The sequence below is a fragment of the Bactrocera oleae genome, chromosome 2, assembly GCF_042242935.1.
Source record: "Bactrocera oleae isolate idBacOlea1 chromosome 2, idBacOlea1, whole genome shotgun sequence".
Lineage (NCBI taxonomy): Eukaryota > Metazoa > Arthropoda > Insecta > Diptera > Tephritidae > Bactrocera > Bactrocera oleae.
In genome coordinates, this window is record NC_091536.1 from 35,014,745 (window position 1) to 35,038,520 (window position 23,776).

The following is a 23,776-nucleotide window of genomic DNA, read 5'->3' on the forward strand; positions in this document are numbered from 1 at the left end:
ATGCACTGCCGCATTACCAGAAAAATCATTACTTCTATGGGAGCAATCGCTCTCATCACGAAGAAAATGCCCCACGTGGCAACAAATGAAAGATTTCCTAACTACCCAGTACGAAATCGCAGAAAGGGTAGATAAAAAAATGGTCAGAACGAAAACTGTTCAACACGACCTAAATAGAAGCTTCCACAGGCCACAAGCCAGTAGCAACAACAATTTAAATAGAAGCTTCTTCAGAAATCAAACGTTCACATCCGAACAGTACAAACAAACGTCGTGCGAACTGTGTACAGGGGGGCATAAGCTCAAATCTTGCGAGAAATTCAAGAAAATGAATATTACCGATCGAAACAATTATGTACGAACAAAAAGGCTTTGTACAAATTGCCTATCACATGTACATACACTTAAAGAGTGCGAAAGCAAATTTAATTGCGTTTATTGTCATAAACGACATCATTCAATGCTGCATTACAGCACATTTTCCAGCTCACCTCCAAACAGCGCAAATACAAAAAGAGCCACGGGTTTAGTTGCAACAGCAAATCCCGAAGTGCGAAATCCCGATAATTGCCAAGAAGCACCATGCTGCTCAAAGGCATTAAAAACTCAAACGCTACACAGCGAAAACCAAAGTAGGGTACTACTACCCACAGCAGTCGTCTCCATCGAACACCGAGGAGAGCTGTTTAAACTTAGGGCCTTAATAGACCAAGGATCACAACGATCTTTCATAGCGTCTAGGCCACAAAATAGGCTACAACTGCCAACAAAACAAGCCAACTTTGAAATTACAGGAATGGGCGGAAGAGTAGTTCAAAACTCTAATAAAATCTGCCCCATTACCTTAATTTCCCCCCAAGCGGATAAGCACATACAAGCAGAAGCTATAGTCTTACCGCAACTTACAAATATGCTTCCAAGCTATCACATAAATAGCAAGCATTGGCAAAAGGTTTCACACCTAAAGCTAGCAGATCCCAACTGCAACACTCCCGCTCAAATAGACCTTCTATTAGGAAGCGATCTCATACCACAGATTATACTCGAAGGTATTGAGAAAATTTCAAATACACTTCTGGCACAAAATACTATTTTTGGGTGGATCCTAAGTGGACTAGTTTCGGAACCAGTTACCACCATGACCACTCAGGTTGAGGAAATCTCAAACGAATACCTCAATTCACAATTGAAAAAATTTTGGGAGTTAGAAGAACTCCCCCCCATATCAATCACAACCCCTGAAGATCAGTATTGTGAAGACTTTTACAAAGCCACAACTACTAGATCAGATAATGGTCGGTATGTCGTACGACTACCAGTAAAATAACAATTTCCCAACACAATCGCCTTAGGTCACTCTCGCACCTCTGCTATACAGCAGTTTTTAAGTATGGAAAAAAACTTACTTAAAAAAGATGAGCTTAAGCCAGAATACGATGGCGTGTTGGAAGAATACCTCCATTTAGACCACATGGAGGAAGTAAGCCCATGCGAAAAAATCATAAATGGCAAATATTACTCATTTCACTTGCCTCATCACGCAGTAGTAAAGCCAGACAAAAAAACAACTAAAGTAAGAGTTGTTTTTAATGCATCAAGATCTACTAGCTCGGGGAATTCCCTAAATGGTATTCTATTTACGGGACCCACGCTCCAACCAGATTTAATGCTACTAATTTTAAATTGGCGTATATTCAAATACGTATTTAACGGAGACGTCGAAAAAATGTATAGACAAATAGTCGTACATAAAGACGATCAAGATTTTCAGCGAATTATTTTCCGAAAATCTCCCAATAGTCCACTCCGCGACTACAAATTGAAAACAGTTACCTTTGGCATCAACTGTGCTCCATATTAAGCCATTCGAACACTGCACGAATTGGCAGAAAACACCAAGTCAGAATTTCCTCTGGCAACCCAGGTGTTAAAAACACAAACGTATGTAGACGATATCCTGTCCGGAAGTCACAGTCTTCCACAAGCATACGAGTCACTAGCACAAGTGACACAAGCCCTCAAAACCGCAGGGTTTCCGTTAAAAAAGATAACGGCGAACCACCCTAATATCTTAAAGGACATACCTAATGAAAATTTGTTAGATACTAATTTCCTAAAATTCGAAAAGGAAAGTACAACAAAAACTCTGGGGATCCAATGGAATGCGTTATCTGACCAGTTTTCATACACTACAGAGTCAATATCAGCATTATCCGCCATAACAAAACGCCAAATTTTATCCTCTGTGGCAAAACTTTTCGACCCCGCAGGATGGCTTTCGCCAATTATGATACAAGCCAAAATCCTAATACAAGAATTATGGTTAGATGGAACCGACTGGGACGAACAAGTAAAACCCCTTCGTTTAGAAAAGTGGTCCCAGTTTGCGAGCAATCTACATGATATCTCACAGATACAAATCCCACGTTGGGTAAATTATGCCCCAGAGCACAAAGTCGAACTACACGGCTTCTGTGACGCTTCTGAAAAGGCATATTGCGCAACTATATATGTTCGCACACAAAGCGACATTGTGACCACAAGCCACTTACTAGTAGCAAAAGCAAAAGTAGCTCCGTTAAAAACAATAAGTCTGCCACGACTTGAACTGTGTGGAGCGCTACTACTAGCCAAAACCACCACATGCATGGAAGACGTATATTTCCAATCGAACGTCTCAAATCCTTGACCTAGTAGGATCAGCCACGTGGCGACATGTAGCCAGTGCTGACAATCCTGCTGATCTAGGTACAAGAGGATGCAAACCCCTGCATCTTGCCACCACCACCCTCTGGTGGAATAGCCCCCGATGGTTAACAGAATCTCCCGATTCTTGGCCACAATCGCCCATGCGCAATATAATTGCCCCAGAAAGTCGAAAAATCGACTCCTTTTACACAACAGTGGATGATACTGACATTCTCGAACGATTTTCATCGTTCCCACGAGCACTCAGGGTAATCGCTTACATGCTCAAGTTCATAGAGCGACTCAAAATTAAACTTAAGGGAGTAACTTCATTACACTCCCAATGCGATACAGTGACGCACCTAGACTTACAAAAAGCAAAGGTCGCTCTTATCGCATCCACGCAAGCGCGCTACTTCAGCCGCGATATATCACTTTTGAGAGAATCAAAACCTATTGACAAGAGAAGTCCCCTCTTAGTTCTAAACCCATTCCTCGACACGAAAGGTCTTCTTCGTGTGAATGGTCGGCTTGCCAATTCAAGCCTAACGTATAACGAACGCCATCCCATAATTGTTCCAGAGAAGTCTCGACTTGCCACACTACTCATCAATTATATCCACATATTAATGCTTCATGCCGAACATCGTCTCATGCAGCAACATGTTGCAAGAGTATAAAGATTGCCTTCGAATTTCACAGATATATGGGAAGCAGTCGTTTACCGATACCGCCATTTTCACATTGTAGAATAAGAGTGTCGGGATAACGTTACACCTAAAGGTGAACAGTGTCACGCCCATTGTCAAATTTAATACTTATGACGTATTCATCTGTTTATATTATTTATTTATCGCAACTTAAGTAGCTTTCAACATTACCGTTACATGGGGGTGGGCCGCCTTGTTATCCAATTCACCCATGACATTATCTGAAGAGGTGCCGAAAAGATTTGTCCTGAGTAAATTTGGTTGATATAGTTTTAGTGATTTTTGAGATATATACTCGTACATTAAACCTAAAACGGTAACTTGCTTTGCATACCACCTAGAAAAGGTGTCCAAAGCATAACTCTAAGCTCGATGATTCCTAATAAAATTTGAGTTTTGAGCTTAACCTTCAATCAGGCGTGCGGTCGTTTGTAACGACAGCGGTCGCGCGTAACCTAAAAGACCTATTGGATATGTCAGAGATATAAAACATTACTCATTGTCTATGACATTAATTTGTCGAAAAAACCTAACTATAGGTAAAACCTAAGTTACAGAATCAAAAATACAGAACTGAATTTCTCTTCGGATTAAAATCCCAGTTTTAAGAACAAAAAACCATCATAGGTGCTAGACACTAGAAATAAATATCAAGTAACTAATAACAAAAATAATATTATAAAATCAGGTGCCTTCATGATCAAATAATTAAAATACAATAACAACCATCGCGGGCAGTACCCTTACTGTTTATTCGGTAAGTAGTGATACTAAGACAAACTACTTAGAATTATTATTATCAGCGAAAATGTATAGAATCAATCGGTCAATCGACGTCGCACGACCGCTTGAAGGCTAAGAGCTTAGAGCTCAAGAGCTTAGTAAAATAATTTAATTTAAAGAAGCACATTACTCCAAAAATGATATTTGCCCTACCAAATGTTTTTATGTTACTTTGTCCTTTAATGCAGGTATCAGTTTCGAAAATTATAAAAATTCATTGTAAAAGTCGCAGATTATTATGATGGCTAGAGATGTTAAATACTTAACGCTGTCGTGGATATATAGACCGAAATCCGAAAATTATGGAAGCATAGAGAGTATTGTACAATCAGAGAACTTAAAAGAACGAGAGGTGCAAATTGAATTTTGTATGATGCCCGATTGGATGGCTAACAGAGCTGAAAAATTAAGACTAAGGAGTTCACCATTTTCTGTAATATTTGCTGTTATTTAACAGAAATGAGAATTTATAACAACGTTCTCTGACAAAATACGTATCTCCCAACGTAAAGAGAAAAATTAAATAGCTTAAACAAAAAATACAAATGCCATTTCACATATGCATGATTACTTTTTGCCATATAAACGATTTTTATGATAAAAATTGATAAAATATGATTTTTTTTTGCACAAATGAGGCATGATAAAATGCGAAAGATTATGCAAAAAAAAGTATATTTTACTTTTTTAATAATTTTCTAATTTCAATTGTTACAGAATTAATAATTTATGTAAGTACATATGTACATCAATATGTTATATTATATAACATAATAATATTGTTTACTTTATTACCAGATTAGCACTCACCAAGGACATTATTACTTCCCTTTTTTTTCCTTCACAAAACGCCTCTTGTTTAAGGTTTAAATTCAAAAGATTTTATTTTTTATTTTTTTTTGTTAAATGATATTGTTCACAACCTTTTTATTGGCTTAACACCTAAATTCAAATATAGCGTATAACTTTTTTTATAAAAATTAACACAACGATTTTAATATTAGACAGTCTTGACGGTTGGTAGCGGAGATAGCGATTTTCCTGATGACGGTGCGCAAAAGAGGTTGGTCGCTCGTCGTCCCCTTTTTACCTCCTTCGGTGTGGTGTGTCTTCATGTGTGGTGTGATCGTGATGATAGGGTTGGTGTGGAATGTGTGTGTGGGATGTAGGTGTGGTGATGTGGATGTGAATTGCTCATTTAACCATCCCGGCCCACCTAGGCAAATATTTAGCCTAGCAAATTCTGCAGTTGTTGCAACGTTGCTACAACACTGCTGAGGCCAGTGGGGCGGCGGGATGATGGTCTGGGCCGACGGTGCCGTGCAGGTGTTTCGTTCCTTACATTCCTTGGACGATACTGTGGAGCGGCAGCTGGGCGTTGATGTTGTATCGGGTGGCTGGGCGGCGGTCGCCTGACAGCGCCGCGACTGCGTGGTGCGGGTGGTCGCCGAACGTCGCGCCTGGAGGTGCGGTGAAGGGACGTATGGTGTAGCCTTCCGCACAATTGACATGAACACTCCGAGTCGCACTCTTGCGTCGTATGGTGAGACTCAGGCAATTGAGGCAGTGTCCATGCGCCTGGGCTACCCGCTGACGTTGACTGGGTTGCATGGATTTGAAGATGCTACAGTGCTGTAGCCGGTGTGAGCGGCGACACAGCGGACATCGGGTGCGGTGCGGCTCCGGTTGCACCAATGGCGACGCTGGCGGTGGTTGTGCTGTGTTCCGCGCGACAGCTGCTACAGTTGTTGCAGCGGTGGCTCGAGGCGCTGGAATCGGCCCAGTGCGCGGCACGTTGATAGCCGATCGAATGGTTGGCGTTGGATTTGTCGGCATTTCCACGTCCATATTAATCTGTATGAAAAGATTAGATTTAGTATATGTTTGTGGCATATAATTGAATATGGGCAATTGTGCCACGTGATGTGGCACGCGTGGGTCGGCATATTGATCGACCATTTCTGTTTGGAATTGTTGTTAACGTTTTTTATTTTTATTTATTTGCGGGTTTATTGATTCGATTTATTTGAATTTAATACCATTTTAGTTTCGGTAGTACGGTCGGTGGGCAGGAAGCATAGTTTTACGAGCGGTCTGGTTAGCGTTCCCGATTGCGTGCGGAGATCTACAATTCGGATATGACCGTCGGACCCGGAATGAAGCTTTTCTATGCGGCCAAGCCGCCATTCGGTCGGGGGGAGACAATCATCATGGATTAGGACGCAATCTCCAAGCTTTGGCGCTTTTTCTGGAGTTTTCCAGCGGTACCTCTTGTGGAGGTCCTTTAAATATTCTTCTTTCCATCGACGGCTAAAGTCATGATGGAGAATTTTGACTCTTTCCCATCGATTTAATAAGGATAGCGACTCCACGCCTGGCTCAGGTATGGCCAGAATGGGTGTTCCTTTGAGAAAATGCCCTGGAGTTAGGGCTGTCAAATTTGAGGGATCTTGCGAGAGTGTCGTTAGTGGCCGTGAATTGAGAACGGCTTCGTTACGGATTAGTAATGTTGTAAATTCTTCGTAACTGTTTCTTGTGCAAAATCTGTACCACGCACAAGCAAAAGAAAATTTGTTAGATACTAATTTCCTAAAATTCGAAAAGGAAAGTACAACAAAAACTCTGGGGATCCAATGGAATGCGATATCTGACCAGTTTTCATACACTACAGAGTCAATATCAGCATTATCCGCCATAACAAAACGCCAAATTTTATCCTCTGTGGCAAAACTTTTCGACCCCGCAGGATGGCTTTCGCCAATTATGATACAAGCCAAAATCCTAATACAAGAATTATGGTTAGATGGAACCGACTGGGACGAACAAGTAAAACCCCTTCGTTTAGAAAAGTGGTCCCAGTTTGCGAGCAATCTACATGATATCTCACAGATACAAATCCTACGTTGGGTAAATTATGCCCCAGAGCACAAAGTCGAACTACACGGCTTCTGTGACGCTTCTGAAAAGGCATATTGCGCAACTATATATGTTCGCACACAAAGCGACATTGTGACCACAAGCCACTTACTAGTAGCAAAAGCAAAAGTAGCTCCGTTAAAAACAATAAGTCTGCCACGACTTGAACTGTGTGGAGCGCTACTACTAGCCAAACTAGTATCCATGGTGCGAATGCATTTAAATATGGCAAAATACAAACTATATCTGTGGTCCGATTCTGAAATCGTACTCGCCTGGTTAGAAAAACCACCACATGCATGGAAGACGTATATTTCCAATCGAACGTCTCAAATCCTTGACCTAGTAGGATCAGCCACGTGGCGACATGTAGCCAGTGCTGACAATCCTGCTGATCTAGGTACAAGAGGATGCAAACCCCTGCATCTTGCCACCACCACCCTCTGGTGGAATAGCCCCCGATGGTTAACAGAATCTCCCGATTCTTGGCCACAATCGCCCATGCGCAATATAATTGCCCCAGAAAGTCGAAAAATCGACTCCTTTTACACAACAGTGGATGATACTGACATTCTCGAACGATTTTCATCGTTCCCACGAGCACTCAGGGTAATCGCTTACATGCTCAAGTTCATAGAGCGACTCAAAATTAAACTTAAGGGAGTAACTTCATTACACTCCCAATGCGATACAGTGACGCACCTAGACTTACAAAAAGCAAAGGTCGCTCTTATCGCATCCACGCAAGCGCGCTACTTCAGCCGCGATATATCACTTTTGAGAGAATCAAAACCTATTGACAAGAGAAGTCCCCTCTTAGTTCTAAACCCATTCCTCGACACGAAAGGTCTTCTTCGTGTGAATGGTCGGCTTGCCAATTCAAGCCTAACGTATAACGAACGCCATCCCATAATTGTTCCAGAGAAGTCTCGACTTGCCACACTACTCATCAATTATATCCACATATTAATGCTTCATGCCGAACATCGTCTCATGCAGCAACATGTTGCAAGAGTATAAAGATTGCCTTCGAATTTCACAGATATATGGGAAGCAGTCGTTTACCGATACCGCCATTTTCACATTGTAGAATAAGAGTGTCGGGATAACGTTACACCTAAAGGTGAACAGTGTCACGCCCATTGTCAAATTTAATACTTATGACGTATTCATCTGTTTATATTATTTATTTATCGCAACTTAAGTAGCTTTCAACATTACCGTTACATGGGGGTGGGCCGCCTTGTTATCCAATTCACCCATGACATTATCTGAAGAGGTGCCGAAAAGATTTGTCCTGAGTAAATTTGGTTGATATAGTTTTAGTGATTTTTGAGATATATACTCGTACATTAAACCTAAAACGGTAACTTGCTTTGCATACCACCTAGAAAAGGTGTCCAAAGCATAACTCTAAGCTCGATGATTCCTAATAAAATTTGAGTTTTGAGCTTAACCTTCAATCAGGCGTGCGGTCGTTTGTAACGACAGCGGTCGCGCGTAACCTAAAAGACCTATTGGATATGTCAGAGATATAAAACATTACTCATTGTCTATGACATTAATTTGTCGAAAAAACCTAACTATAGGTAAAACCTAAGTTACAGAATCAAAAATACAGAACTGAATTTCTCTTCGGATTAAAATCCCAGTTTTAAGAACAAAAAACCATCATAGGTGCTAGACACTAGAAATAAATATCAAGTAACTAATAACAAAAATAATATTATAAAATCAGGTGCCTTCATGATCAAATAATTAAAATACAATAACAACCATCGCGGGCAGTACCCTTACTGTTTATTCGGTAAGTAGTGATACTAAGACAAACTACTTAGAATTATTATTATCAGCGAAAATGTATAGAATCAATCGGTCAATCGACGTCGCACGACCGCTTGAAGGCTAAGAGCTTAGAGCTCAAGAGCTTAGTAAAATAATTTAATTTAAAGAAGCACATTACTCCAAAAATGATATTTGCCCTACCAAATGTTTTTATGTTACTTTGTCCTTTAATGCAGGTATCAGTTTCGAAAATTATAAAAATTCATTGTAAAAGTCGCAGATTATTATGATGGCTAGAGATGTTAAATACTTAACGCTGTCGTGGATATATAGACCGAAATCCGAAAATTATGGAAGCATAGAGAGTATTGTACAATCAGAGAACTTAAAAGAACGAGAGGTGCAAATTGAATTTTGTATGATGCCCGATTGGATGGCTAACAGAGCTGAAAAATTAAGACTAAGGAGTTCACCATTTTCTGTAATATTTGCTGTTATTTAACAGAAATGAGAATTTATAACAACGTTCTCTGACAAAATACGTATCTCCCAACGTAAAGAGAAAAATTAAATAGCTTAAACAAAAAATACAAATGCCATTTCACATATGCATGATTACTTTTTGCCATATAAACGATTTTTATGATAAAAATTGATAAAATATGATTTTTTTTTGCACAAATGAGGCATGATAAAATGCGAAAGATTATGCAAAAAAAAGTATATTTTACTTTTTTAATAATTTTCTAATTTCAATTGTTACAGAATTAATAATTTATGTAAGTACATATGTACATCAATATGTTATATTATATAACATAATAATATTGTTTACTTTATTACCAGATTAGCACTCACCAAGGACATTATTACTTCCCTTTTTTTTCCTTCACAAAACGCCTCTTGTTTAAGGTTTAAATTCAAAAGATTTTATTTTTTATTTTTTTTTGTTAAATGATATTGTTCACAACCTTTTTATTGGCTTAACACCTAAATTCAAATATAGCGTATAACTTTTTTTATAAAAATTAACACAACGATTTTAATATTAGACAGTCTTGACGGTTGGTAGCGGAGATAGCGATTTTCCTGATGACGGTGCGCAAAAGAGGTTGGTCGCTCGTCGTCCCCTTTTTACCTCCTTCGGTGTGGTGTGTCTTCATGTGTGGTGTGATCGTGATGATAGGGTTGGTGTGGAATGTGTGTGTGGGATGTAGGTGTGGTGATGTGGATGTGAATTGCTCATTTAACCATCCCGGCCCACCTAGGCAAATATTTAGCCTAGCAAATTCTGCAGTTGTTGCAACGTTGCTACAACACTGCTGAGGCCAGTGGGGCGGCGGGATGATGGTCTGGGCCGACGGTGCCGTGCAGGTGTTTCGTTCCTTACATTCCTTGGACGATACTGTGGAGCGGCAGCTGGGCGTTGATGTTGTATCGGGTGGCTGGGCGGCGGTCGCCTGACAGCGCCGCGACTGCGTGGTGCGGGTGGTCGCCGAACGTCGCGCCTGGAGGTGCGGTGAAGGGACGTATGGTGTAGCCTTCCGCACAATTGACATGAACACTCCGAGTCGCACTCTTGCGTCGTATGGTGAGACTCAGGCAATTGAGGCAGTGTCCATGCGCCTGGGCTACCCGCTGACGTTGACTGGGTTGCATGGATTTGAAGATGCTACAGTGCTGTAGCCGGTGTGAGCGGCGACACAGCGGACATCGGGTGCGGTGCGGCTCCGGTTGCACCAATGGCGACGCTGGCGGTGGTTGTGCTGTGTTCCGCGCGACAGCTGCTACAGTTGTTGCAGCGGTGGCTCGAGGCGCTGGAATCGGCCCAGTGCGCGGCACGTTGATAGCCGATCGAATGGTTGGCGTTGGATTTGTCGGCATTTCCACGTCCATATTAATCTGTATGAAAAGATTAGATTTAGTATATGTTTGTGGCATATAATTGAATATGGGCAATTGTGCCACGTGATGTGGCACGCGTGGGTCGGCATATTGATCGACCATTTCTGTTTGGAATTGTTGTTAACGTTTTTTATTTTTATTTATTTGCGGGTTTATTGATTCGATTTATTTGAATTTAATACCATTTTAGTTTCGGTAGTACGGTCGGTGGGCAGGAAGCATAGTTTTACGAGCGGTCTGGTTAGCGTTCCCGATTGCGTGCGGAGATCTACAATTCGGATATGACCGTCGGACCCGGAATGAAGCTTTTCTATGCGGCCAAGCCGCCATTCGGTCGGGGGGAGACAATCATCATGGATTAGGACGCAATCTCCAAGCTTTGGCGCTTTTTCTGGAGTTTTCCAGCGGTACCTCTTGTGGAGGTCCTTTAAATATTCTTCTTTCCATCGACGGCTAAAGTCATGATGGAGAATTTTGACTCTTTCCCATCGATTTAATAAGGATAGCGACTCCACGCCTGGCTCAGGTATGGCCAGAATGGGTGTTCCTTTGAGAAAATGCCCTGGAGTTAGGGCTGTCAAATTTGAGGGATCTTGCGAGAGTGTCGTTAGTGGCCGTGAATTGAGAACGGCTTCGTTACGGATTAGTAATGTTGTAAATTCTTCGTAACTGTTTCTTGTGCAAAATCTGTACCACGCACAAGCAAAAGAAAATTTGTTAGATACTAATTTCCTAAAATTCGAAAAGGAAAGTACAACAAAAACTCTGGGGATCCAATGGAATGCGATATCTGACCAGTTTTCATACACTACAGAGTCAATATCAGCATTATCCGCCATAACAAAACGCCAAATTTTATCCTCTGTGGCAAAACTTTTCGACCCCGCAGGATGGCTTTCGCCAATTATGATACAAGCCAAAATCCTAATACAAGAATTATGGTTAGATGGAACCGACTGGGACGAACAAGTAAAACCCCTTCGTTTAGAAAAGTGGTCCCAGTTTGCGAGCAATCTACATGATATCTCACAGATACAAATCCTACGTTGGGTAAATTATGCCCCAGAGCACAAAGTCGAACTACACGGCTTCTGTGACGCTTCTGAAAAGGCATATTGCGCAACTATATATGTTCGCACACAAAGCGACATTGTGACCACAAGCCACTTACTAGTAGCAAAAGCAAAAGTAGCTCCGTTAAAAACAATAAGTCTGCCACGACTTGAACTGTGTGGAGCGCTACTACTAGCCAAACTAGTATCCATGGTGCGAATGCATTTAAATATGGCAAAATACAAACTATATCTGTGGTCCGATTCTGAAATCGTACTCGCCTGGTTAGAAAAACCACCACATGCATGGAAGACGTATATTTCCAATCGAACGTCTCAAATCCTTGACCTAGTAGGATCAGCCACGTGGCGACATGTAGCCAGTGCTGACAATCCTGCTGATCTAGGTACAAGAGGATGCAAACCCCTGCATCTTGCCACCACCACCCTCTGGTGGAATAGCCCCCGATGGTTAACAGAATCTCCCGATTCTTGGCCACAATCGCCCATGCGCAATATAATTGCCCCAGAAAGTCGAAAAATCGACTCCTTTCACACAACAGTGGATGATACTGACATTCTCGAACGATTTTCATCGTTCCCACGAGCACTCAGGGTAATCGCTTACATGCTCAAGTTCATAGAGCGACTCAAAATTAAACTTAAGGGAGTAACTTCATTACACTCCCAATGCGATACAGTGACGCACCTAGACTTACAAAAAGCAAAGGTCGCTCTTATCGCATCCACGCAAGCGCGCTACTTCAGCCGCGATATATCACTTTTGAGAGAATCAAAACCTATTGACAAGAGAAGTCTCCTCTTAGTTCTAAACCCATTCCTCGACACGAAAGGTCTTCTTCGTGTGAATGGTCGGCTTGCCAATTCAAGCCTAACGTATAACGAACGCCATCCCATAATTGTTCCAGAGAAGTCTCGACTTGCCACACTACTCATCAATTATATCCACATATTAATGCTTCATGCCGAACATAGTCTCATGCAGCAACATGTTGCAAGAGTATAAAGATTGCCTTCGAATTTCACAGATATATGGGAAGCAGTCGTTTACCGATACCGCCATTTTCACATTGTAGCATAAGAGTGTAGGGATAACGTTACACCTAAAGGTGAACAGTGTCACGCCCATTGTCAAATTTAATACTTATGACGTATTCATCTGTTTATATTATTTATTTATCGCAACTTAAGTAGCTTTCAACATTACCGTTACATGGGGGTGGGCCGCCTTGTTATCCAATTCACCCATGACATTATCTGAAGAGGTGCCGAAAAGATTTGTCCTGAGTAAATTTGGTTGATATAGTTTTAGTGATTTTTGAGATATATACTCGTACATTAAACCTAAAACGGTAACTTGCTTTGCATACCACCTAGAAAAGGTGTCCAAAGCATAACTCTAAGCTCGATGATTCCTAATAAAATTTGAGTTTTGAGCTTAACCTTCAATCAGGCGTGCGGTCGTTTGTAACGACAGCGGTCGCGCGTAACCTAAAAGACCTATTGGATATGTCAGAGATATAAAACATTACTCATTGTCTATGACATTAATTTGTCGAAAAAACCTAACTATAGGTAAAACCTAAGTTACAGAATCAAAAATACAGAACTGAATTTCTCTTCGGATTAAAATCCCAGTTTTAAGAACAAAAAACCATCATAGGTGCTAGACACTAGAAATAAATATCAAGTAACTAATAACAAAAATAATATTATAAAATCAGGTGCCTTCATGATCAAATAATTAAAATACAATAACAACCATCGCGGGCAGTACCCTTACTGTTTATTCGGTAAGTAGTGATACTAAGACAAACTACTTAGAATTATTATTATCAGCGAAAATGTATAGAATCAATCGGTCAATCGACGTCGCACGACCGCTTGAAGGCTAAGAGCTTAGAGCTCAAGAGCTTAGTAAAATAATTTAATTTAAAGAAGCACATTACTCCAAAAATGATATTTGCCCTACCAAATGTTTTTATGTTACTCCCTTTGTCCTTTAATGCAGGTATCAGTTTCGAAAATTATAAAAATTCATTGTAAAAGTCGCAGATTATTATGATGGCTAGAGATGTTAAATACTTAACGCTGTCGTGGATATATAGACCGAAATCCGAAAATTATGGAAGCATAGAGAGTATTGTACAATCAGAGAACTTAAAAGAACGAGAGGTGCAAATTGAATTTTGTATGATGCCCGATTGGATGGCTAACAGAGCTGAAAAATTAAGACTAAGGAGTTCACCATTTTCTGTAATATTTGCTGTTATTTAACAGAAATGAGAATTTATAACAACGTTCTCTGACAAAATACGTATCTCCCAACGTAAAGAGAAAAATTAAATAGCTTAAACAAAAAATACAAATGCCATTTCACATATGCATGATTACTTTTTGCCATATAAACGATTTTTATGATAAAAATTAATAAAATATGATTTTTTTTTGCACAAATGAGGCATGATAAAATGCGAAAGATTATGCAAAAAAAAGTATATTTTACTTTTTTAATAATTTTCTAATTTCAATTGTTACAGAATTAATAATTTATGTAAGTACACATGTACATCAATATGTTATATTATATAACATAATAATATTGTTTACTTTATTACCAGATTAGCACTCACCAAGGACATTATTACTTCCCTTTTTTTTCCTTCACAAAACGCCTCTTGTTTAAGGTTTAAATTCAAAAGATTTTATTTTTTATTTTTTTTTGTTAAATGATATTGTTCACAACCTTTTTATTGGCTTAACACCTAAATTCAAATATAGCGTATAACTTTTTTTATAAAAATTAACACAACGATTTTAATATTAGACAGTCTTGACGGTTGGTAGCGGAGATAGCGATTTTCCTGATGACGGTGCGCAAAAGAGGTTGGTCGCTCGTCGTCCCCTTTTTACCTCCTTCGGTGTGGTGTGTCTTCATGTGTGGTGTGATCGTGATGATAGGGTTGGTGTGGAATGTGTGTGTGGGATGTAGGTGTGGTGATGTGGATGTGAATTGCTCATTTAACCATCCCGGCCCACCTAGGCAAATATTTAGCCTAGCAAATTCTGCAGTTGTTGCAACGTTGCTACAACACTGCTGAGGCCAGTGGGGCGGCGGGATGATGGTCTGGGCCGTCGGTGCCGTGCAGGTGTTTCGTTCCTTACATTCCTTGGACGATACTGTGGAGCGGCAGCTGGGCGTTGATGTTGTATCGGGTGGCTGGGCGGCGGTCGCCTGACAGCGCCGCGACTGCGTGGTGCGGGTGGTCGCCGAACGTCGCGCCTGGAGGTGCGGTGAAGGGACGTATGGTGTAGCCTTCCGCACAATTGACATGAACACTCCGAGTCGCACTCTTGCGTCGTATGGTGAGACTCAGGCAATTGAGGCAGTGTCCATGCGCCTGGGCTACCCGCTGACGTTGACTGGGTTGCATGGATTTGAAGATGCTACAGTGCTGTAGCCGGTGTGAGCGGCGACACAGCGGACATCGGGTGCGGTGCGGCTCCGGTTGCACCAATGGCGACGCTGGCGGTGGTTGTGCTGTGTTCCGCGCGACAGCTGCTACAGTTGTTGCAGCGGTGGCTCGAGGCGCTGGAATCGGCCCAGTGCGCGGCACGTTGATAGCCGATCGAATGGTTGGCGTTGGATTTGTCGGCATTTCCACGTCCATATTAATCTGTATGAAAAGATTAGATTTAGTATATGTTTGTGGCATATAATTGAATATGGGCAATTGTGCCACGTGATGTGGCACGCGTGGGTCGGCATATTGATCGACCATTTCTGTTTGGAATTGTTGTTAACGTTTTTTATTTTTATTTATTTGCGGGTTTATTGATTCGATTTATTTGAATTTAATACCATTTTAGTTTCGGTAGTACGGTCGGTGGGCAGGAAGCATAGTTTTACGAGCGGTCTGGTTAGCGTTCCCGATTGCGTGCGGAGATCTACAATTCGGATATGACCGTCGGACCCGGAATGAAGCTTTTCTATGCGGCCAAGCCGCCATTCGGTCGGGGAGAGACAATCATCATGGATTAGGACGCAATCTCCAAGCTTTGGCGCTTTTTCTGGAGTTTTCCAGCGGTACCTCTTGTGGAGGTCCTTTAAATATTCTTCTTTCCATCGACGGCTAAAGTCATGATGGAGAATTTTGACTCTTTCCCATCGATTTAATAAGGATAGCGACTCCACGCCTGGCTCAGGTATGGCCAGAATGGGTGTTCCTTTGAGAAAATGCCCTGGAGTTAGGGCTGTCAAATTTGAGGGATCTTGCGAGAGTGTCGTTAGTGGCCGTGAATTGAGAACGGCTTCGTTACGGATTAGTAATGTTGTAAATTCTTCGTAACTGTTTCTTGTGCAAAATCTGTACCACGCACAAGCAAAAGAAAATTTGTTAGATACTAATTTCCTAAAATTCGAAAAGGAAAGTACAACAAAAACTCTGGGGATCCAATGGAATGCGATATCTGACCAGTTTTCATACACTACAGAGTCAATATCAGCATTATCCGCCATAACAAAACGCCAAATTTTATCCTCTGTGGCAAAACTTTTCGACCCCGCAGGATGGCTTTCGCCAATTATGATACAAGCCAAAATCCTAATACAAGAATTATGGTTAGATGGAACCGACTGGGACGAACAAGTAAAACCCCTTCGTTTAGAAAAGTGGTCCCAGTTTGCGAGCAATCTACATGATATCTCACAGATACAAATCCTACGTTGGGTAAATTATGCCCCAGAGCACAAAGTCGAACTACACGGCTTCTGTGACGCTTCTGAAAAGGCATATTGCGCAACTATATATGTTCGCACACAAAGCGACATTGTGACCACAAGCCACTTACTAGTAGCAAAAGCAAAAGTAGCTCCGTTAAAAACAATAAGTCTGCCACGACTTGAACTGTGTGGAGCGCTACTACTAGCCAAACTAGTATCCATGGTGCGAATGCATTTAAATATGGCAAAATACAAACTATATCTGTGGTCCGATTCTGAAATCGTACTCGCCTGGTTAGAAAAACCACCACATGCATGGAAGACGTATATTTCCAATCGAACGTCTCAAATCCTTGACCTAGTAGGATCAGCCACGTGGCGACATGTAGCCAGTGCTGACAATCCTGCTGATCTAGGTACAAGAGGATGCAAACCCCTGCATCTTGCCACCACCACCCTCTGGTGGAATAGCCCCCGATGGTTAACAGAATCTCCCGATTCTTGGCCACAATCGCCCATGCGCAATATAATTGCCCCAGAAAGTCGAAAAATCGACTCCTTTCACACAACAGTGGATGATACTGACATTCTCGAACGATTTTCATCGTTCCCACGAGCACTCAGGGTAATCGCTTACATGCTCAAGTTCATAGAGCGACTCAAAATTAAACTTAAGGGAGTAACTTCATTACACTCCCAATGCGATACAGTGACGCACCTAGACTTACAAAAAGCAAAGGTCGCTCTTATCGCATCCACGCAAGCGCGCTACTTCAGCCGCGATATATCACTTTTGAGAGAATCAAAACCTATTGACAAGAGAAGTCTCCTCTTAGTTCTAAACCCATTCCTCGACACGAAAGGTCTTCTTCGTGTGAATGGTCGGCTTGCCAATTCAAGCCTAACGTATAACGAACGCCATCCCATAATTGTTCCAGAGAAGTCTCGACTTGCCACACTACTCATCAATTATATCCACATATTAATGGTTCATGCCGAACATAGTCTCATGCAGCAACATGTTGCAAGAGTATAAAGATTGCCTTCGAATTTCACAGATATATGGGAAGCAGTCGTTTACCGATACCGCCATTTTCACATTGTAGCATAAGAGTGTCGGGATAACGTTACACCTAAAGGTGAACAGTGTCACGCCCATTGTCAAATTTAATACTTATGACGTATTCATCTGTTTATATTATTTATTTATCGCAACTTAAGTAGCTTTCAACATTACCGTTACATGGGGGTGGGCCGCCTTGTTATCCAATTCACCCATGACATTATCTGAAGAGGTGCCGAAAAGATTTGTCCTGAGTAAATTTGGTTGATATAGTTTTAGTGATTTTTGAGATATATACTCGTACATTAAACCTAAAACGGTAACTTGCTTTGCATACCACCTAGAAAAGGTGTCCAAAGCATAACTCTAAGCTCGATGATTCCTAATAAAATTTGAGTTTTGAGCTTAACCTTCAATCAGGCGTGCGGTCGTTTGTAACGACAGCGGTCGCGCGTAACCTAAAAGACCTATTGGATATGTCAGAGATATAAAACATTACTCATTGTCTATGACATTAATTTGTCGAAAAAACCTAACTATAGGTAAAACCTAAGTTACAGAATCAAAAATACAGAACTGAATTTCTCTTCGGATTAAAATCCCAGTTTTAAGAACAAAAAACCATCATAGGTGCTAGACACTAGAAATAAATATCAAGTAACTAATAACAAAAATAATATTATAAAATCAGGTGCCTTCATGATCAAATAATTAAAATACAATAACAACCATCGCGGGCAGTACCCTTACTGTTTATTCGGTAAGTAGTGATACTAAGACAAACTACTTAGAATTATTATTATCAGCGAAAATGTATAGAATCAATCGGTCAATCGACGTCGCACGACCGCTTGAAGGCTAAGAGCTTAGAGCTCAAGAGCTTAGTAAAATAATTTAATTTAAAGAAGCACATTACTCCAAAAATGATATTTGCCCTACCAAATGTTTTTATGTTACTCCCTTTGTCCTTTAATGCAGGTATCAGTTTCGAAAATTATAAAAATTCATTGTAAAAGTCGCAGATTATTATGATGGCTAGAGATGTTAAATACTTAACGCTGTCGTGGATATATAGACCGAAATCCGAAAATTATGGAAGCATAGAGAGTATTGTACAATCAGAGAACTTAAAAGAACGAGAGGTGCAAATTGAATTTTGTATGATGCCCGATTGGATGGCTAACAGAGCTGAAAAATTAAGACTAAGGAGTTCACCATTTTCTGTAATATTTGCTGTTATTTAACAGAAATGAGAATTTATAACAACGTTCTCTGACAAAATACGTATCTCCCAACGTAAAGAGAAAAATTAAATAGCTTAAACAAAAAATACAAATGCCATTTCACATATGCATGATTACTTTTTGCCATATAAACGATTTTTATGATAAAAATTGATAAAATATGATTTTTTTTTTGCACAAATGAGGCATGATAAAATGCGAAAGATTATGCAAAAAAAAGTATATTTTACTTTTTTAATAATTTTCTAATTTCAATTGTTACAGAATTAATAATTTATGTAAGTACATATGTACATCAATATGTTATATTATATAACATAATAATATTGTTTACTTTATTACCAGATTAGCACTCACCAAGGACATTATTACTTCCCTTTTTTTTCCTTCACAAAACGCCTCTTGTTTAAGGTTTAAATTCAAAAGATTTTATTTTTTATTTTTTTTTGTTAAATGATATTGTTCACAACCTTTTTATTGGCTTAACACCTAAATTCAAATATAGCGTGTAACTTTTTTTATAAAAATTAACACAACGATTTTAATATTAGACAGTCTTGACGGTTGGTAGCGGAGATAGCGATTTTCCTGATGACGGTGCGCAAAAGAGGTTGGTGGTCGCTCGTCGTCCCCTTTTTACCTCCTTCGGTGTGGTGTGTCTTCATGTGTGGTGTGATCGTGATGATAGGGTTGGTGTGGAATGTGTGTGTGGGATGTAGGTGTGGTGATGTGGATGTGAATTGCTCATTTAACCATCCCGGCCCACCTAGGCAAATATTTAGCCTAGCAAATTCTGCAGTTGTTGCAACGTTGCTACAACACTGCTGAGGCCAGTGGGGCGGCGGGATGATGGTCTGGGCCGTCGGTGCCGTGCAGGTGTTTCGTTCCTTACATTCCTTGGACGATACTGTGGAGCGGCAGCTGGGCGTTGATGTTGTATCGGGTGGCTGGGCGGCGGTCGCCTGACAGCGCCGCGACTGCGTGGTGCGGGTGGTCGCCGAACGTCGCGCCTGGAGGTGCGGTGAAGGGACGTATGGTGTAGCCTTCCGCACAATTGACATGAACACTCCGAGTCGCACTCTTGCGTCGTATGGTGAGACTCAGGCAATTGAGGCAGTGTCCATGCGCCTGGGCTACCCGCTGACGTTGACTGGGTTGCATGGATTTGAAGATGCTACAGTGCTGTAGCCGGTGTGAGCGGCGACACAGCGGACATCGGGTGCGGTGCGGCTCCGGTTGCACCAATGGCGACGCTGGCGGTGGTTGTGCTGTGTTCCGCGCGACAGCTGCTACAGTTGTTGCAGCGGTGGCTCGAGGCGCTGGAATCGGCCCAGTGCGCGGCACGTTGATAGCCGATCGAATGGTTGGCGTTGGATTTGTCGGCATTTCCACGTCCATATTAATCTGTATGAAAAGATTAGATTTAGTATATGTTTGTGGCATATAATTGAATATGGGCAATTGTGCCACGTGATGTGGCACGCGTGGGTCGGCATATTGATCGACCATTTCTGTTTGGAATTGTTGTTAACGTTTTTTATTTTTATTTATTTGCGGGTTTATTGATTCGATTTATTTGAATTTAATACCATTTTAGTTTCGGTAGTACGGTCGGTGGGCAGGAAGCATAGTTTTACGAGCGGTCTGGTTAGCGTTCCCGATTGCGTGCGGAGATCTACAATTCGGATATGACCGTCGGACCCGGAATGAAGCTTTTCTATGCGGCCAAGCCGCCATTCGGTCGGGGGGAGACAATCATCATGGATTAGGACGCAATCTCCAAGCTTTGGCGCTTTTTCTGGAGTTTTCCAGCGGTACCTCTTGTGGAGGTCCTTTAAATATTCTTCTTTCCATCGACGGCTAAAGTCATGATGGAGAATTTTGACTCTTTCCCATCGATTTAATAAGGATAGCGACTCCACGCCTGGCTCAGGTATGGCCAGAATGGGTGTTCCTTTGAGAAAATGCCCTGGAGTTAGGGCTGTCAAATCTGAGGGATCTTGCGAGAGTGTCGTTAGTGGCCGTGAATTGAGAACGGCTTCGATACGGATTAGTAATGTTAAGCCAATAAAAAGGTTGTGAACAATATCATTTAACAAAAAAAAATAAAAAATAAAATCTTTTGAATTTAAACCTTAAACAAGAGGCGTTTTGTGAAGGAAAAAAAAAGAGAAGTAATAATGTCCTTGGTGAGTGCTAATCTGGTAATAAAGTAAACAATATTATTATATTATATAATATAACATATTGATGTACATGTGTACTTACATAAATTATTAATTCTGTAACAATTGAAATTAGAAAATTATTAAAAAAGTAAAATATACTTTTTTTTTGCATAATCTTTCGCATTTTATCATGCCTCATTTGTACAAAAAAAAATCATATTTTATCAATTTTTATCATAAAAATCGTTTATATGGCAAAAAGTAATCATGCATATGTGAAATGGCATTTTTATTTTTTGTTTAAGCTATTTAATTTTTCTCTTTACGTTGGGAGATACGTATTTTGTCAGAGAACGTTGTTATAAATTCTCATTTCTGTTAAATGACAGCAAATATTACAGAAAATGGTGAACTCCTTAGTCTTAATTTTTCAGCTCTGTTAGCCATCCAATCGGGCATCATACAAAATTTAATTTGCACCTCTCGTTCTTTTAAGTTCTCTGATTGTACAATACTCTCTATGCTTCCATAATTTTCGGATTTCGGTCTATATATCCACGACAGCGTTTTAACATCTCTATCCATCATAATAATCTGCGACTTTTACAATGAATTTTTATAATTTTCGAAACTGATACCTGCATTAAAGGACAAAGGGAGTAACATAAAAACATTTGGTATGGCAAATATCATTTTTGGAGTAATGTGCTTCTTTAAATTAAATTATTTTACTAAGCTCTTGAGCTCTAAGCTCTTAGCCTTCAAGCGGTCGTGCGACGTCGATTGACCGATTGATTCTATACATTTTCGCTGATAATAATAATTCTAAGTAGTTTGTCTTAGTATCACTACTTACCGAATAAACAGTAAGGGTACTGCCCGCGATGGTTGTTATTGTATTTTAATTATTTTATCATGAAGGCACCTGATTTTATAATATTATTTTTTGTTATTAGTTACTTGATATTTATTTCTAGTGTCTAGCACCTATGATGGTTTTTTGTTCTTAAAACTGGGATTTTAATCCGAAGAGAAATTCAGTTCTGTATTTTTGATTCTGTAACTTAGGTTTTACCTATAGTTAAGTTTTTTCGACAAATTAATGTCATAGACAATGAGTAATGTTTTATATCTCTGACATATCCAATAGGTCTTTTAGGTTACGCGCGACCGCTGTCGTTACAAACGACCGCACGCCTGATTGAAGGTTAAGCTCAAAACTCAAATTTTATTAGGAATCATCGAGCTTAGAGTTATGCTTTGGACACCTTTTCTAGGTGGTATGCAAAGTAAGTTACCGTTTTAGGTTTAATGTACGAGTATATATCTCACAAATCACTAAAGCTATATCAACCAAATTTACTCAGGACAAATCTTTTCGGCACCTCTTCAGATAATGTCATGGGTGAATTGGATAACAAGGCGGCCCACCCCCATGTAACGGTAATGTTGAAAGCTACTTAAGTTGCGATAAATAAATAATATAAACAGATGAATACGTCATAAGTATTAAATTTGACAATGGGCGTGACACTGTTCACCTTTAGGTGTAACGTTATCCCGACACTCTTATGCTACATTGTGAAAATGGCGGAATCGGTAAACGACTGCTTCCCATATATCTGTGAAATTCGAAGGCAATCTTTATACTCTTGCAACATGTTGCTACAAAGCATAATCGTTTTATTCACCTAACCGTTGTTTGTATAACAAAAATCTAATCGAGATAGATCTAGATCTATGTATATAAAAAGTGTTTTTTTTTCGAGTTATAGAATATTAAGTTGGCTTTACTGTTCAAGATGGCGACCGATTTAACAGTTGTCAAGTTATTTATTCCCAGTTTGGTTTGGCAATTCATCATGAATGTACTCACGCCTGAACAACGCTTGAAAAACGTGCAGTTTTATTTCGAAAATAATGGTTCTGTGCGGAATACGTATCGCCCACTTCATTTTATCGCATGATGTGATGAAGCGCACTTTTGGTTGAATGCCTACGTCAGCAAACAAAACTGCCGCATTTGGAATGGAGCTTATCCTCAAGTGTATGTTGGTACAACGTTACATCCAGAAAAACTGACTGTTTGGTGCGCTTTTTGGGCTGGTGGAATCATTGGTCCGTACTTCTTCAAAAACGATGATGGCCAGAACGTTACAGTCAATGGTGATCGGTATAGAGCCATGATTACTAACTTTTTCATTCCTGAATTGAACAACCATGATGTCCATTAGCTATGGTTCCAACAAGACAGGAGATCCTTGGTAACCATGGAAGACTGGTATTGCAGATGGGCGGAATCGGACCACTGAACGCCTACCAAACGCTATTAATCGAAACCCTATTGAGTGCTATAACTTATCTCTAAATTAAGATGCAAATCTGTAATTTGGGGCAGAGGACTACAGTGGTGAGGGGAATCTCTGGTTTGAAAATTCAAATGGCGGGGAATCGCCCTCTAATAGGTTTAATGTACGCATCTCTCAAACCACTTAAGCTAAATCAACAAAACTTTCTCAGACCAAATTTTTTTGGCATCCCCTCCGATGGAGTAAAACTGGTTAACGGTTTTGATGAAAACTACTATACTAAAACCGCGATAACTCAATAAATATAACTGTCAGAGATATTAAATATTGAACTCTTGATAATACTAAAAAGCTTTTTAAGAGCTGATATCAAAATTGCATAATGGGCGTGGCACTGCCCATATTTAGG

At 40.3% G+C, this 23,776-nt stretch overlaps 1 protein-coding gene and 3 pseudogenes across 13 annotated transcripts in view; all 4 read right to left on the reverse strand.

Moving 5' to 3' along the window:
- nAChRalpha4 (nicotinic acetylcholine receptor alpha4) overlaps window positions 1–23,776 on the reverse strand; it is a 946,244-nt gene that overhangs the window by 368,465 nt on the left and 554,003 nt on the right. The window lies entirely within an intron of this gene.
- LOC138858918 (uncharacterized) lies at window positions 5,092–6,824 on the reverse strand (annotated as a pseudogene).
- LOC138858917 (uncharacterized) lies at window positions 9,841–11,573 on the reverse strand (annotated as a pseudogene).
- LOC138858916 (uncharacterized) lies at window positions 14,594–16,326 on the reverse strand (annotated as a pseudogene).